General features: G+C 39.3%; 1 long non-coding RNA gene across 8 annotated transcripts in view; it reads right to left on the reverse strand.

Annotated features, from left to right (window-relative positions):
* LOC111758592 (uncharacterized) overlaps positions 1 to 14,768 on the reverse strand; it is a 272,253-nt gene that overhangs the window by 2,505 nt on the left and 254,980 nt on the right. For 4 of the 8 annotated variants that reach the window (XR_010049374.1, XR_010049371.1, XR_010049364.1 and 1 more), the window contains 3 exons: positions 1,964 to 2,072; positions 1,191 to 1,867; positions 1,050 to 1,079 (listed from right to left, as the gene is read on the reverse strand). This is a non-coding gene — a long non-coding RNA (uncharacterized LOC111758592). Of the gene's footprint in view, positions 1 to 1,049; positions 1,080 to 1,190; positions 1,868 to 1,963; positions 2,076 to 4,046; positions 4,306 to 14,768 lie in introns of all 8 variants that reach the window. The other 4 variants (XR_010049372.1, XR_010049368.1, XR_010049366.1 and 1 more) reach the window with 3 other exon arrangements.

Consider the following 14,768-nt stretch of genomic DNA (forward strand, 5'->3'; position numbering starts at 1 on the left):
TTTCCACTAGCTTGAATTTGGATTCTGCCACATACCCAAATAGTTATAATGAATACTGACCCTTATTAAGACTGAAAATTTTCCACACAGCAACCCAGTTGCTCACACATCAGCATCTACCAAAGATGCTACGAACAGCTGCTGAAGGCAGTGTGTTACTGACCATCAGTGGCTGAGCCTCAGTTCCTCTCTGCAGCCTTGCTGAGGGCTTTGCCTGGTCTTTGTGCTAACAGAGGGCTGGATCTAGAGACATCTGAACCTCATCTTGCACTGCTCAGAGATCTTTATTGCCTGCTTCCTCTTCCAGGGACTCACCCCAGATTGAGTTTAAATTGCTGGAATCAGGGGATGATTGAAAGTTGGACTCACTGTATTATAAATAATCCCTACCCTGAAAGCTGCTCCTTATCCTAGCGCCTTGCTTTACCTAGCATGGGCCTGTTGGTTTTTCATGCAGGAAGCCCTGCGAGCTCACTGCATGGCCAGAGATGCTTGAATCTTGGGTAAATACAAATTTTAAAGCAAAATGTAAATAAAAACATGTGAACAGATGGGGGCACATTCTGTCAGATTGTCCAGTTATCAAAAAATCTTTTACATAATCCTACCTTTAAGTAAAACCATCTGATACAGCATCTTCAAGAAATGCAGATGCGTCCAAGAACACACTGGCTGCTCTTCAGTTCCCATGATTCTGGGCTTTGGGAGCATTTTGTAATCATGGTCTTTGGAGGTAACTGTGCTACCCCTCAGCACCTCATTTTTCCAGCAGAAAATGCCATTAGCTTTTCTCATCCTCTTTTCTTTTGTGTCCAAACAAATGAAAATCTAAATACCACTAGTCCAGAGGGACAAATAAACTCAACTAAAATATTCTGTAGTTGAGACACTAAAAATCTTTGGAAATGCAAACAATTTTTTTTGCATAAGTAATTTACAAATTGAACCAGTGCCTCTCTATTATGACACTCCAACAGATTAATAAAGTGTGCATGTTTCCAAGATTAGTTTTGAGAGCCGCGGATATAGCTCAGTGGCAAAGCACCTACCTGGCAAGTTCGAGGTTGTGAGTTTGATTTCTGGTACCAAGAAAAAGAAAAAAAGAGAAAAGATTAGTTTGTGACTCTAGGAATTGAAGGCAACATAATGATAACAATTGTAACAATTTATGTGTGTGCACGTTCACTTACATGGCATGTGCTTGTAAAACACAGTTAAGCCAGCCAAAAGTCAAGGAGTTCCTATACCCTATATATCCAGAATCTGGCCCAGTTTACAGTTATACTAAAAACCTTAATGGCAGTTTAGGAAGCTGATCAAGTGTTCAATTCAATTCAATTCAATTCAATTCAATTCAATTCAATTCAACTCAGTTCAGTTCAGCTCAGTTCACAACAGGTTTTGGTGGAGCACCTATCATGGGTGTCTTATGTATACCAAGGATTTAATGAAGGACAGATTTATGGTAAGAAGTCTCCCATTTTGAGTTGCTGCCTTTAGCTGTTGCCCTCAGGCACTGTGAGCAGGAAAGATTAAAATCCACTTCAACTCCACTTTGGCATGCACCTACATTTAGTCTCGGATTTAACAATCTTTCCCAAGGCTGGAGTAGTATTGTATACATGTGGGTTTGCATTTTATTGGTTCTTCTAGCTCAAAAAAAGCACAAGATTTTATAAGGTCAAGATTCTCTCAGAAGGTCCCTTCATGAGCAGAGGAAACTCTCCAGAAATAACCCACTCCTGTGGCTGGTGTTCTTGCCCCATGCCTGGTGAGTTCATCGAGAAGTTTGGGAAGAGGATTACGTGGAAACATCTGGGAACAGCTCAGTCCTTTAGATTTAGTCACGTTTAACGTTCTTGGCAATCTATGAAAACAAAATAGAGATTCAGGATTGCAACAGAAGATCTTCACTTAGTGCTTTAGGGCAGAACTCCTCAAACTTCAGGGTGCTCCCAGCTACCTGGAAATCATGTTGAAGTGCAGAGTCTGTTGCAGCAGATGTGGGTAGGGCCTGAAAATGGGCTTTCCAACAAACTCCCACACAATGTTAACCATGCTGGTCTGGGCACCTGCTTTGAAGAGCAAAAGTTTAGAATTTGCCACATGTCCTCTGTCAGCCCGTTCAGTCTTCATGATATGTCTGTGAGATGTCTGACTCATCCCTGTTTCCAGAAACAGAATCAGGTTCAGCAAGGCAATCAGACTTGCCTACAGCTACACAGCTGGTAAAATTTATACTCAGCCAGCTGAATCCAAATTCTGTGCTTCTGCTACCACACAACTGTGGCCTCTGCAGTGTCTTTCACTTTTTTTTTTAAACTAAGTTTATTGGTACATTTTAGATATACATAATGACTGCATTCATCATAGGGAATCTGTACATGTATATATTTTGCTATATCTTTCCCAAGCCCCTCTCCTCCCTTTATTTTGTTTCCATTTCATTTTTTTGTTTTGTTTTGTTTTTGGTGCTGAGAATCAAACCATTTCATCTTTTTTTGAAAATCTTTTTCCCTTCCTTCCTTTCCCCTGCCCCATCCTATTTCTTCTTCTCTTTTGAATAATTTTTTTCCATTCCACAATATCTATTGTGTATTTTGGTCCTTATTTACTCTTTCAATTTCTGACACCGGTGAGACAATGTGATGTTTACACATGTGAGTCCAATTTTTTTCCCCACTTAAGAATATGCCCTCAGGGTATATTCTTTTACCTAGAAACATCTCAAATGTATCTTTCTTTATGGTGGAGTAGTACTCTATCATATAATATAAAAAAAATGCCTTCTTTATCCATTTCTTGGCTGATGGCATTTGGGTTGTTTCCACAATTTAGCTATGAGCAATTATGCTGCTATAAACATTTGTGCTTAAATTGCTGTGGTATGATGTTTTTAATTCTTTCTGGAAGAATCCCAGAAGGGGAATAGCTGGGTGAAATGGGACCGCGAATCCTAGTTTTTTGAGAATCTCCATACTGATTTCCACTGTTGTCCTTCAGTTGGTGGCCTATAATATTCCTCAGGGAAATGGCCCATATGGGGGCTTTCATTTTCAGAGAATGTATTCATCAGTGCACTCCTGTACTGTATTTATTCCTATTCCTTGTATTTTGCTAGAGTGGTAGCTTTATGTTTCTTAGTAGCATGTTTGGGTGGTGAGTCTGTCACCCAGTATATTTGCTATTCTCTACTTTATACCAACCAACGTAGGTAAAAAAATATTCCTACTTTTAATATTTTAATGATAATATAGGCTTTTCAGTGGTGTTGAAGCCTCAAATACAGAGGACCAAACTATGAAAAGTAATGCAGTCTATATATAAAGATTAGAGATTAAACATCTTCTCATAATAACAATTAACAAAATGAGAATAATAATAGCAACATACACTAGAAGTTCACAAAAGCACACTGGATTAATGCAGGGACTGAGATTTTGAATCCTGGTTCTCTTACCAAATGTGGGGTTCTTTGTTGGTTAGTTAACTTTCAGTGTTTTGATTTTCTTATATGTTAAAAGGAAATAATATAATTTTTATGACAAAAGATTTAATTAATTCACAACAGGGCCCAGTACTTGTTAAATAAGTATTAGCAATCATCCTTTTAACTCCCCACAGCCCGATCTCCTTATTCCTAATAAGAAGACACAAAGGCCCAGGAAGCTGAAGTGATTTCAACATTCATTAACAAACCATTATGCAGGCTTCACTGTGTAGCACTTGCTAGTCGAGGACTAAAGCGGGGAACAGTAGAGCTGATAACAGAGCAGCTCTGATTTCCGTTCTCTGATAGTGACTAGAGAGTTGTCACCATACTCCCTGCCACTCAGGGCCTGTAATTGTTCTTTGATAACAGAGTACAGTTCCACAGGCAACATTGCTTTTGACCTTCTTGACTAAGCAACCACCACACTTTATCTTCGTTGCCCATTTGTCCCAGCAGGAGCTTCGAAATGCAAAAGACACAAAAGCTTGATCTAAGCCGTAGGTGCCACTCTCGGGAGGCAAACATTGTTGCTTTTAGAATCAACACAGCTTACCTGGCTGAAGTGAGTGCTTTTGGCATCTCTGTCCCTGAGGACAGTAAGAAATTAGTTTCTCTGAGCTGGGGGACGGGGTAGCGGCTGCGGGTGAGGGCTAGAGAACTGGATAGCAGCTGTTCTTCCCTCTGCATTGTACAGTTCTCTGTTTCAACTGGACTTAAAAACCTTTGTCTTCAGAGAATTCTCTGGCTCTAAGAATTGTTTAGAGCAGCCTCTCCCTGGTCTTCAGATTTCAGGTGAGGCATCTGGTGTGTAACTAAGGGATAAGCCCAGAGAGAAATAAAAATCTTTTATTACCTATGCGAAGCCAAGTATGTGCAAATAAACAGCGAAGAAGTACAAATGAATTCAAGTGGGGAACGGTATTAACTCCCAAGGGGCTGTTACTCATCCTTTAAAAGCAAGAGTCGCTTAACGTTTCACAAGTTAATATTTATATCTTCATTTAGAACACAAATTTATGGTTATTGTTGGCAACTGAAGGGGTATACTTCCTTAAAAGCTAAGCCTCTTATTGCAAATTATTTCAGTGTTATTACACAAATTCCTCCTTCAAGAATACTATCGATAACACCTTCTGTGCATAAAATCTGTGTGTGAAGAAAATGCAGAAACCTGGAGAAAGAGACCTTTGTAATCACCTAGTCCAGGGGAATTCACTGCTCCAGATACAATGTTTGTGGTTCACAGGGGATGAAGAAAGGCTCTGTATTGGGGTGATGGTGGTGGTGGTGGTAGCTTTGCCTTAGATAGGAAATGAAAAGTTAGAAATACTGGCTTCCCTATGCATTTGGATAGTTTTGGACAACAATCAACTTAGAAAAATGTCTTATCAAAGTGATACATATACATGGCTTCAGAGTGAGATAAGCGTAGTAAGTGGATTGCTGAAGCTGTGTTCTTTCATGCGTACTTTCTCCCTGTCCAAAAGCAGCTACTTTGTCCTGTTTTGTCATGGTTCTTGTTCAGGGTCTATATTTATGAATAATATGCATGTGTTGCCATTGTTCATCAGTTTTAGATCTGCCTCTTACCTCATCTTCATATATATGAATATATACATATGAATATATATATCAGAATTATGTAACAATTTATATTTTGCATTTTCATTATTTTGGTGATGCAATATTCTTCACAGTAGAGCAGGAGTATGATTATATTTTCTGTAAATTATTTGCTGTTATTATTTTCTGGGCTCTGTTTCCTGCAGCTGTTGGGACATTTTTCACCAGACACACTTTTCTGGCTAAAGACCAGAATCCTCCAGGCCTGGTCAATGGGCATCTCTACTATCTGCACCTATCTGACAGGAAGTTTGTCTAGGTTGATTCCCTCAGGCTTCTGCCCAACCTTATTGAACAGCAAAATGTGGGACTCCACCATAGATTCATAAATTTGTAAGAGAGATTTACAGAAAACAGAGTGATAATGCTGGAGGGGGCAGTGCATGCCTGTAGTCCTAGCCCTCCAGAGGCTGAAGCAGGAGGATTGTCTCAAGTTCAAGGACAGGCTAGGCTACAAGGTGAGTTCAAGACCAATCTGCATGGTGAGACTTTGTCTCAAAACAAAACAAAACAGGGGCTGGAGGTTTAGCTCAGTGGCATAAGCGCCTGCCTTGCAAGCAGGCAGTCATGAGTTCGATCCCCGGTACCGATAAAAAGGAAAAAGACAAAAAAAAAAAAAAAAAAAAAAAACAAGAATGAAAAACTAAAAGAAGAGAGAGTGATATAAATACAGGAAAGGGACAAGCTTGCACCTGAGATCTTTAGATGCTGCATAAGTGACATAGTGAAATTTGGACTCTGAGCAAAGACTAGCTGTAGAATCATAGTTGAGGTTTCCTGTTTTCTTTGTGAAGAAGCTATGTATACTTATATAACCTCATTCAGAAACATAGAAAACTTGGAATCACCATGTTTAGCCATCACGCTTCTTCTGGCTGTTTGCTTTTTTTTTTTTTTTTTTTTTTTTGTCTCTTGTTAAGGAAAATCAAGTGCCTGCCTTTAGTTTCACTCCAGTCTCCACCACAGATGCAAGGATTAGTCCCACTAACCACGACCTCACCATACATATAGGTAACCAAACCATGTGCCAGTAAATACACATATACATACATTTAGAAGAACCGAATGCAAAGGATGTCAGTGCATGTACGTGAGTTCACACACATACTCACTGAGACACACGTGCATACCCACACACACTTTGATTTTCTATGGATTGTTATTTATCCTTCTCTGATTCTTTTAGACATTAAGTACACATACCACATACATTTTAAATTTTGACATGGGGAAAAACATCTTTTGGTAAGTGCTATTTGCTATTGAGTCCTTGCTGTGAAGATTAGGACCATTTTAGAATGCCTCTTTTATTTCATTGTGGCTAGAGAAACAGACAAGGTTAAAAAAAAATAATGAAAGAATCGGCATGGAAGAGATTATGAGAAACTTGAACCTTCGTCTGTTTTGACTTTCAAGACCTGGATAGAGGGGGAAAAATCACATTCAATAGAGAATGCCAGTGACTCTGAGTCATAAGCTAAGGCATGAATAGAAAAATGCTGATAAGTAATTACAATGAAAACCCAAAACTTCTCTGCTGCAGTTCTGTTCCATGCCCATGCTGCGCACAGGAATGGCTCTTAAAAGACAAAGCTGTGAGCCTTTCAGGACAGAATTTCCAGACCTTCTTTCAGGCTTGTATTTAGTCTAATAAAAAATGAACTGGGATTTTCTTTCCAAAACTTTTACCTTAAAAGGCATGATTTACAAGAAGGAAAAACAAAGCCTAGAAATACATTAGAATCTTCGCTAAAAGGAAAAAAAGAAGTTTGACTGCTCATTAGAATGAATATATTTAAAGATAGAATCTTTGACCCATAAACCAAATGCAAATGGTCTACGAAGGATACAAAGCTCAAAAACTTGTCAGTGCGTGTTGAGCACTGAGAAATTGCTGATAAGCTGGCACTGCATGCACTGGATCTACTTCGTCTTAGCCTGGAAATGGCTGTCTCAATATATCAGCCACTGCTCAGACCTTGTTCTTCATTCTGAATTCTCTGGCTCTGATTTTGATGAGAAAATTTCAGATCTTAATCTCGTTTTCTATGTGTCATTTCTTACATGGAGCAAATAGTGTATGTCAATGAGTAGAAGATGAGATAAAAGTCCGTCAAAGTCATGGAGACCCAGGACACATGCACAGAACACAACATCCAGTATGGCTCTGCAGTCTCTGAGTACTGTGTGCAGAACCAGTCAGAAATGTGCTCTTTTCAATTCTTCATTTACATCTGGTGCAAAGCCAAGGGGGTCTGCAATAAGACAGTTTAAATCTGGCCCCAGACCAAGTAAATTTTTGATAGGACAAATGTCCCAAAGTCGTATTTGTGTAATAGAGAATCAGTCCAGGAATTCTGGGTGTAAAAGACCCCCTTCCTTTATTATCAGGGCTGTTGTGAGTCAGTTCAAGAAGTGTCTCTTTATGTGTTACCTTTTCAAAACTGCAATAGTTTCCTAAAAGAATTTATTTTGCCAAACTATGAACTAAAGGAAATCTGACTCAAGATAGTAGATTAGTAGATTCTCTCTGGAGAACTGGAAGTAACTTTGGGGGTTCTCTACTCTCTCTAATACAGGTTCTTCATATTGCAGTCCTGGGGTATAACCTCATTTAATTTCAGAAAAAAAGATAGAAAAGATTTAACTACTAATGGAAGTTCTCAATCTGAATGAACACAAATAATATGACTCAGGAAAACTAGGGCACAGTGCCAGCAAATAGCATTCAAATAATTTAAAATAATCTAATCTTTTAGAACTCTGTACTTGAGTGATGGAAACAAGGATTTGAAAGGAACAAAGTGGAACCTATTTACTTATAAATGTGCTTTTGGGCAGAATGATTGCAAAAGGGATCACATTTTGTTCTAAGAGATTTCACTGTGCAAACATTCCATCCAGCTTGCTCACAGATAAAAGCCTTAGAGTAGATTCACTGTAGGATCAAAAAGAATTCAATCTACTCAGTCAGTTGGTCTATCATCTAGATTATACGAGAGGAAGAAAAAGAGAAAAATATACAACAATGTGATGCACAGCAGTTTCATCAACCGCCTCATACAAGATGTTAAGCCAATAGGAAATCAGGATTGGCAAATTTCTGAGTAGGGTAAAAGACTGGCCCTCTTCGCTGATACTGAAATGTCTGAAGAGGTCTGAGAACGGGAAGGTCTAGTCTTCTTGGCCATCCATTCCATTTTATTTCATGTCGTCATTCACTGAGCAAATATTTGAGTACCTGTTGCTCAACAAAGACTCCTTTCCTTTGTCTTCTTTCTCATCTGTTTATCCCCACCCCGTCTTCAGTTCCATCAGCGAGGAGGTGGTACAGTGACAGTCTACGCAGGCCCTATCACCTTAGGGAGGCTATGCCACATCCCTGCGTCTTGATTTCCTCATGTGTAAAGAGTGTTATTAGTGCTCACCTCGTGCTGGTGGCGTGCACACACTCAGCTCCCAATAAATGTTCAGTGTGAATCATATTAGGAAATAATAATTTGCTCATACACTATTGAAGATAATTTACAGGCCACCTTTAGAAAAAAGTAACATGAGCTAGAAATGAATCTAGGATATGGTTGTACCATCTGGTGTTTAAAAAAATGTTTTTTGTACTGGGAATCGAATTCAGGGCCTTGCACTTGCAAGGAAGGTGCTGTGCCACTGAGCCACATCCCTGGCCCTCAATTTCTTTTTTTAAATTAAAAAAAAGTTAGTAGTATATGTTTGTAGTACATAATATTTACATTCCTTATGTGAAGTTGTTACACACACATAGTACATCTTAATTCCTTCTCTCCCCCTTCTTCCAACTTTTGATGCCTTTTCCATTTGAGAAAGATCTATCTCCCTACTTCCTATTGTCTATATTCTATTTTGCTCTTCATATTTTGAGTTTCTTATGTAAATGAAATCATATGATATTTAAGCTTGTGTGCCTGATTTATTTCATTTGATATTTTGTTTGTTTTTGGTACCAGGAATAGAACTCATGACCTCGTGCTTATCAGGCAGGCATGCTGTGTTGATGAGCCATATAACCCAGGCCTCGTTTGATATTTTGGTCTCAAGGTGCATCCTTTTTTCTACAAATTAACTTAAGTTTATCCCTCTTTATGGCAGAGTAGTACTCCATTTTGTGTAAATACCACATTTTCTTCATTCATTCATCTGTTATACAGGTAAAGGCTGTTTTCAAGATTTAGCTATTAGCAATTGTGCTGCTATAAACATGTGTGTGCATGCATCACAGTAATAAGATGTCTTTAATTCTTTTGGGAAGATACCAACAAGGAGAATAGCTGGGCCAAAGTTTTATGTTTCTTGAGCATGAAGAAACCAATAATATTATTAAGCATTTAGTATGCAAGGATATAAACAAAGCTTTTTGATTCTGTAAGAATCCTGGGGTTTTAGAGGTTTTTCTCTATCCTTAGGTTCAGTGCTGGGGCCCTACAAATGAGATTAACAGAGAAAAAAATAGCTCATTTCATATGCGTATGGAGGCCTTAGGGAAGTGAGGCTAACATCCCAAAAAGGCCCTCAGCTCGGATTACTCCTATGACATTTTAACAAATGGTGATAAATTACCAAGAAGACAGGACAGTCCGAGGAGGACTGTCCCTCTGTGGGAGGTCAGTTTGTGTGCAAAGCCAGCTGCCACAAGGGCTGTTTTAGTAAGGTTTGTTATGCAGATTCCTCTTGGTGGTCTCAGACTGGTGCAGAAAGGGTTGTTTAGGTAATTAAGACATGCTATTTTTCCTGGTTTAAAAAAGAGGGAAAAGGAACACTTTCCCAAAGGGAAATTATTTTCCAGTTTTAGGCAGACAGAGGAAAAATAAAAAACCTTTTCCTTTGTCTACTGTTCCTTCATTGCTTTCATCTCAAATCAACCCGTACGCCAACGATGGCATATTTTGAGGAACATGTTTTCTTTCTATGTTTCTTTTTTTTTTAAATATACATTTGTTTGTTTGTTTTTCTTTCTTTCTATTTTCTTTCATTTTTCTTTTTTCAGTGCCTGGAACTGAACTTAGAGCCTTTACTATAAGATATGGCCTCAGCCTTGTTTTTCTTTGTTTGTTCTGAATTTCTTTTTTGAGGCAGGATCTTGCTAATTTGCTAAATTGCTCAGGATGGTGATGGTGGTGGGAACTGAATTTGTCATCCTCCTGCCTCAGCCTCCCAGAGTCTTGGCATTACTGGTGCATACCACTGAGGTGCTGTAGTTCTGACTCTTCATTATGTTCTAGAAAACTGGAACTTTTATAGAAACTAGCTACAGAATTCTAGCTGCTTCTAACCCATTAAACCTCACTTCTCAGCCCAGTTTCTTCTCGTCAGATTTCTCACTGATTACCTTTACTGTCTTGCTTGAAAGTTTTCACCAGTTTGGCTTGCTTGGTTTGCCTGTTTACAGAGCACGCCCAGAGATCTTTGACTGGTTCTCAGTTTCCCACTGAATGTCTTTAAATGTGTTTTGTCTTGGAGAGGACTACCTGGAACAATTATAGGTTGCGGAACAATTTGTATGTTAATACTCAGTCCAAAAAATTGTTTCTGTCAATGCATACACATAAATACACAGAAACCAAAGGCTGCAGTGAATATGAAGATGAATTCAGACTATTGAATAGAGTTATTCTAATAGGTACAGAAACAGACAGGCAAGACTGGGGGTATGGCTCAGTGATAAAGCCTTTGCCTAGCATGCACAAGGCCCTAAATTCAGTCCCCCCCCCAGACCCATAAAAGCAATTGCTTTATTATTTTCATACGAACCTTCACCCCTTCAGCATATAGACTGACTCTGTTGGGATATAGTCTAAACTCCTTTGCACAGGAGAATCCTGCCATGGTAGCTAAGAATGATTCCTAGAGACACCTGGCCCAGCCATCGGATGCTGTGGCCATCCTGCAGCCCTGCTGCCCAAAGGAGGAGCCAGTGCAGCGGGAAGCAAAGGGAAGAAAGTGGGAAACCAGGACCTGAAAATACAGTGACCAAGAACCCTGGCCAGGCTTAAAGCCAGACCTATCCTAGAACCTTGAGACACATAAGTCATAAGTCAAAATGTTTCCATTTTGTTTTAACCATTTTTGGGTGGTAGTTGGGTTTTGTTTTTCCATTCTATAATTCATATTCTGTTCTCCATACATCAGCATTTCTCCTAATCTTCAAGCACAGTGTAAATGCACCTGTCTGTGGAGCCTTCCGTAATCCCTGAAACTTCCCTTATTCTCTCCAGGCTGAATGGCATCTGCAAGCTTCTCTTCCTCCTCTCTTCTGCAGTGGCACCTCATTTATGGCCTTTATCAACTTCGCCTTGGGCCATTAAGTGCCTAGGGAATCTGAAACTGAATCTCAAATTGGTATGGTGCAATCATGGCAATCATAGCTACACCTGGCTACAATACCTACTGGCTATGTAGTGTCTTCCCTAATTGAATATATGCAGCTCAAGACAAAGATCTTGGTTATTGCCATTTGCCAGTTGTACCCATCATGGTTTGTAACTATCCCATCTATGAGAATTTACAGCCTATTTTTAGACCTACCTTTGAATTAGTTATATCACCCCACTGGCACCCTCCTCCCTCAATCAGGGGACTCATAGTCTTGGCTTCCTTCCTAAACTCAGCTCTTTCTCTGGCCCCGCAAATATGCTGAAATCTGGACTTCTTGGATCTTCCCTATTCTGCTGGTGCTTGATCAGGAATATGACCTAAACATGCAACCTCATTAACTGACTCCTTCTCCTCTCTGGATCCTGTAAATGGCTAGCATGAAGACAGAATAACATTGCTGCTAGGGTTTATGTTGCCTCCAAGTGATTGATTTTGCAGGATGACACAAAGTAACTCCTATTTGCTAGCTACTAAAAAATGTTTCTTTTCAAATCTGTACTGTCCTGCCTTTTTTTCTCCTGAGAGGCTGTCCAAGGGGTTAACTGTTGACAAAATCTTTTCAATTCAAATGAATGCACTCTAAAGAGTTTTTGGCAACAATATTGTATCCAGATGTTCATTTAAGATGTTGTCCTTGAGCAAATGGGAAAATAAAACAATATGATTTAATAGAGTCAAGATGCATACAAGCAGAGGACAGAAAGTATTAAAGACTGTTAGACAATAGCCTGGGTTATGACTCCATTTCTACCACTTAATAGACAATTTGGGCAAACTACATAATTTCTTAGTATTTCCTTCTATGAAAATGAATTAATAATAAAGCAGTCTGTTACACTGAGTAGTGATAATGACCAAACTGGCTGGTGAGTACTTGGGACCTAGAGAAGGTGTCATTACTGTTGTTACTTAGTGATCTAGGATGTGAAATCTAAATGTCTTTAAAGAAGTTTTAAATAATATTTGGTAAAGATTGAAACCTACTATCACTGAAAAACTGAATGTAATTCTTTATGAAGTGGCCATGTTTATTTATGAGTAAAGAAATGTCTGAACTTCTAAAGACTGTCATGTCTAGAGATGACAACTCTAATTATGACAGATAAATTAAATAGAGCCTAAAAGCAAGTAAAAAGCAAGCATGAGCATTAAACAGGTGAAATCCAAGTTTGGATGTTGGATTAAAGTTTCTTTAGGCTGCCGTGCATTGGATTTAAATTCACCCTATTTTATTCAACATTGGGTTTTCCTGACTAGCATTGTGTAACTTTTGCTCTAGACTCTTTCACTGCAATACAAATTTAGATTCTTAAGTCCTACTGAATTTGTCTCCTTACCGTATGCCTTTGGCAGATTGAATTAACTGAAGTCTTCCCATAAGTAGTTACTATGTTGATATTAGCACTGATGTTACAGAATCAGGCTGGGTAAAATTGATGGGGCCTTAGCACAACCCAAAGCAGTAACAAGAAACCTTACAGAGAGCCATCGACTGTACTCCTCACCCTCAGGACTTCCCAGACACAGCTCCCTGAACACCTCCCTGCCGGTGAGACCTCAGGTGAGAGATCATGGAAAATCTTTGGCACTGAAGTACTAGATTCAGGCAAAGACACCCTTCCCACTGGCACAGCATGAAGCCCAAAGCCTCTGGGTTTAGATTTGGGCAACGTGAAACTCAGGAGAAACCAGGCCAAGTAGGAACTGGTGATCAGACTGTCCGGTCTCCTGGTTCTGGGTCTCAAGGATTTGCTTGCTTTCTGGTCTTATCTCAGAAATAGAGCTAAGCTAGCTATAAAGTGACTAAAATAAAACTTTTCACTGGCTGGGTAGGCTGGCAGTTTAAAAGAAAAATGAAATTGATGTAAAAGAAATGAGAAAACATAAGGTAAAGCTCTGGCACATTCAAGTTAATGGATAGAGATAGGCATCTCCTATAATAATGGGTACTACATTTATATTCTCGTTGTGTAGGAGACTGCTTATTTTATGGAGGATGTGTCATTGAAGTGTACATCTGTGCGGCATTTGTTTGTTTTAAAGCCAATCTGAGGTCTATTATGGTTTGTTAAGCCACTAATGACCTGCAGGATAAAAGTGTTCTAAAGGCTATTGATGACCCGGAAGGAAAAGCAGAATCAGAGTTTGGAAAACCTTTGGCATACTCTTTGGAGAATAAGCAAATAGAACTAGAAAGGAATCTAATAAGGAAAGAAGCAATTCACTAAAAGAGGAAAAGCAAGTGAAGTAGAGAAGATTGATTTTGCACACACATTATTCACTTAGTTATTGGATCAAAAGACTCAAGTCAATAATTCTAGGCAACTCTTTGAATTCTCATTTTCTCCAAATAACTCCCTTCTTCTCATTTCAAACCTACTCAGGCCAAAATTTTCTTTGTGTTAAAGGAATCCAGCCCATCCTAATTAATCTACATAACTTATTTTATTCATTTGGCAAGTATTTGAATACTTTTACATGCCAGACATAACACACACAAAGACACCACATGATTTTTAATGTAGCAAAGAAAGCACCAATGTGGCACCAAGCCCCATTTCCTGCTCTTTTTAGACACATGCCTGCATGGAAACCAGCTGAGAGAGGTTGAGTAAGCTCCCCAAGGTCACACAGCTAGTAAAATTGCAGGGCTGCACTGAAGCTTAAGATCAGGAATAGTCCAAGTATAAGCAGGATGCTCAAAGCAGATCATTAGTTGACATTCCCTGCATAAGTCCAGTGCCTAGCTGGATTTCGGTCCACTAGAAAGTAAAGTGTGTGATTGTTGACAGCTTCTCCTCAGTTATGTGATGGAAGTACCCGTGTAGAAAGTGGATGGAAATAATGTTTGTCATCTCCAGTCCCAACCCTCACCATCCTGTCTCCTAATCCTGGGGCGGGGGCTTTCTCTTTCTTTTTCTGCCAGCCAAATGGTAAGGAGCCAGTAGAAGATTCTAAGGCTCTCAGAGATGTCACAGGATATCACAGGATGGATGAGACTGGAGGCTTAAGTGACTGTCTAGAGTAAATAAGCCCTAGCAGACTCCTATTAGATTATGATACGAAGATACAGGCATAAACAGAGACAAACACACACACACACACACACACACACACACACACACACACAGGCACACCAAAGATCATACACTTTCCCCCAAAAAATGACCTTTACTGTATTAAGCCACTGAGACTGAAAATTGAGACTTGCCTCAATCACTGAAGTCTGATGACTAATACACGT

This window comes from Cavia porcellus, unplaced genomic scaffold (genome assembly GCF_034190915.1).
Source record: "Cavia porcellus strain 051 isolate PalLab524CR breed Dunkin Hartley unplaced genomic scaffold, mCavPor4.1 scaffold_8, whole genome shotgun sequence".
Taxonomy (NCBI): domain Eukaryota; kingdom Metazoa; phylum Chordata; class Mammalia; order Rodentia; family Caviidae; genus Cavia; species Cavia porcellus.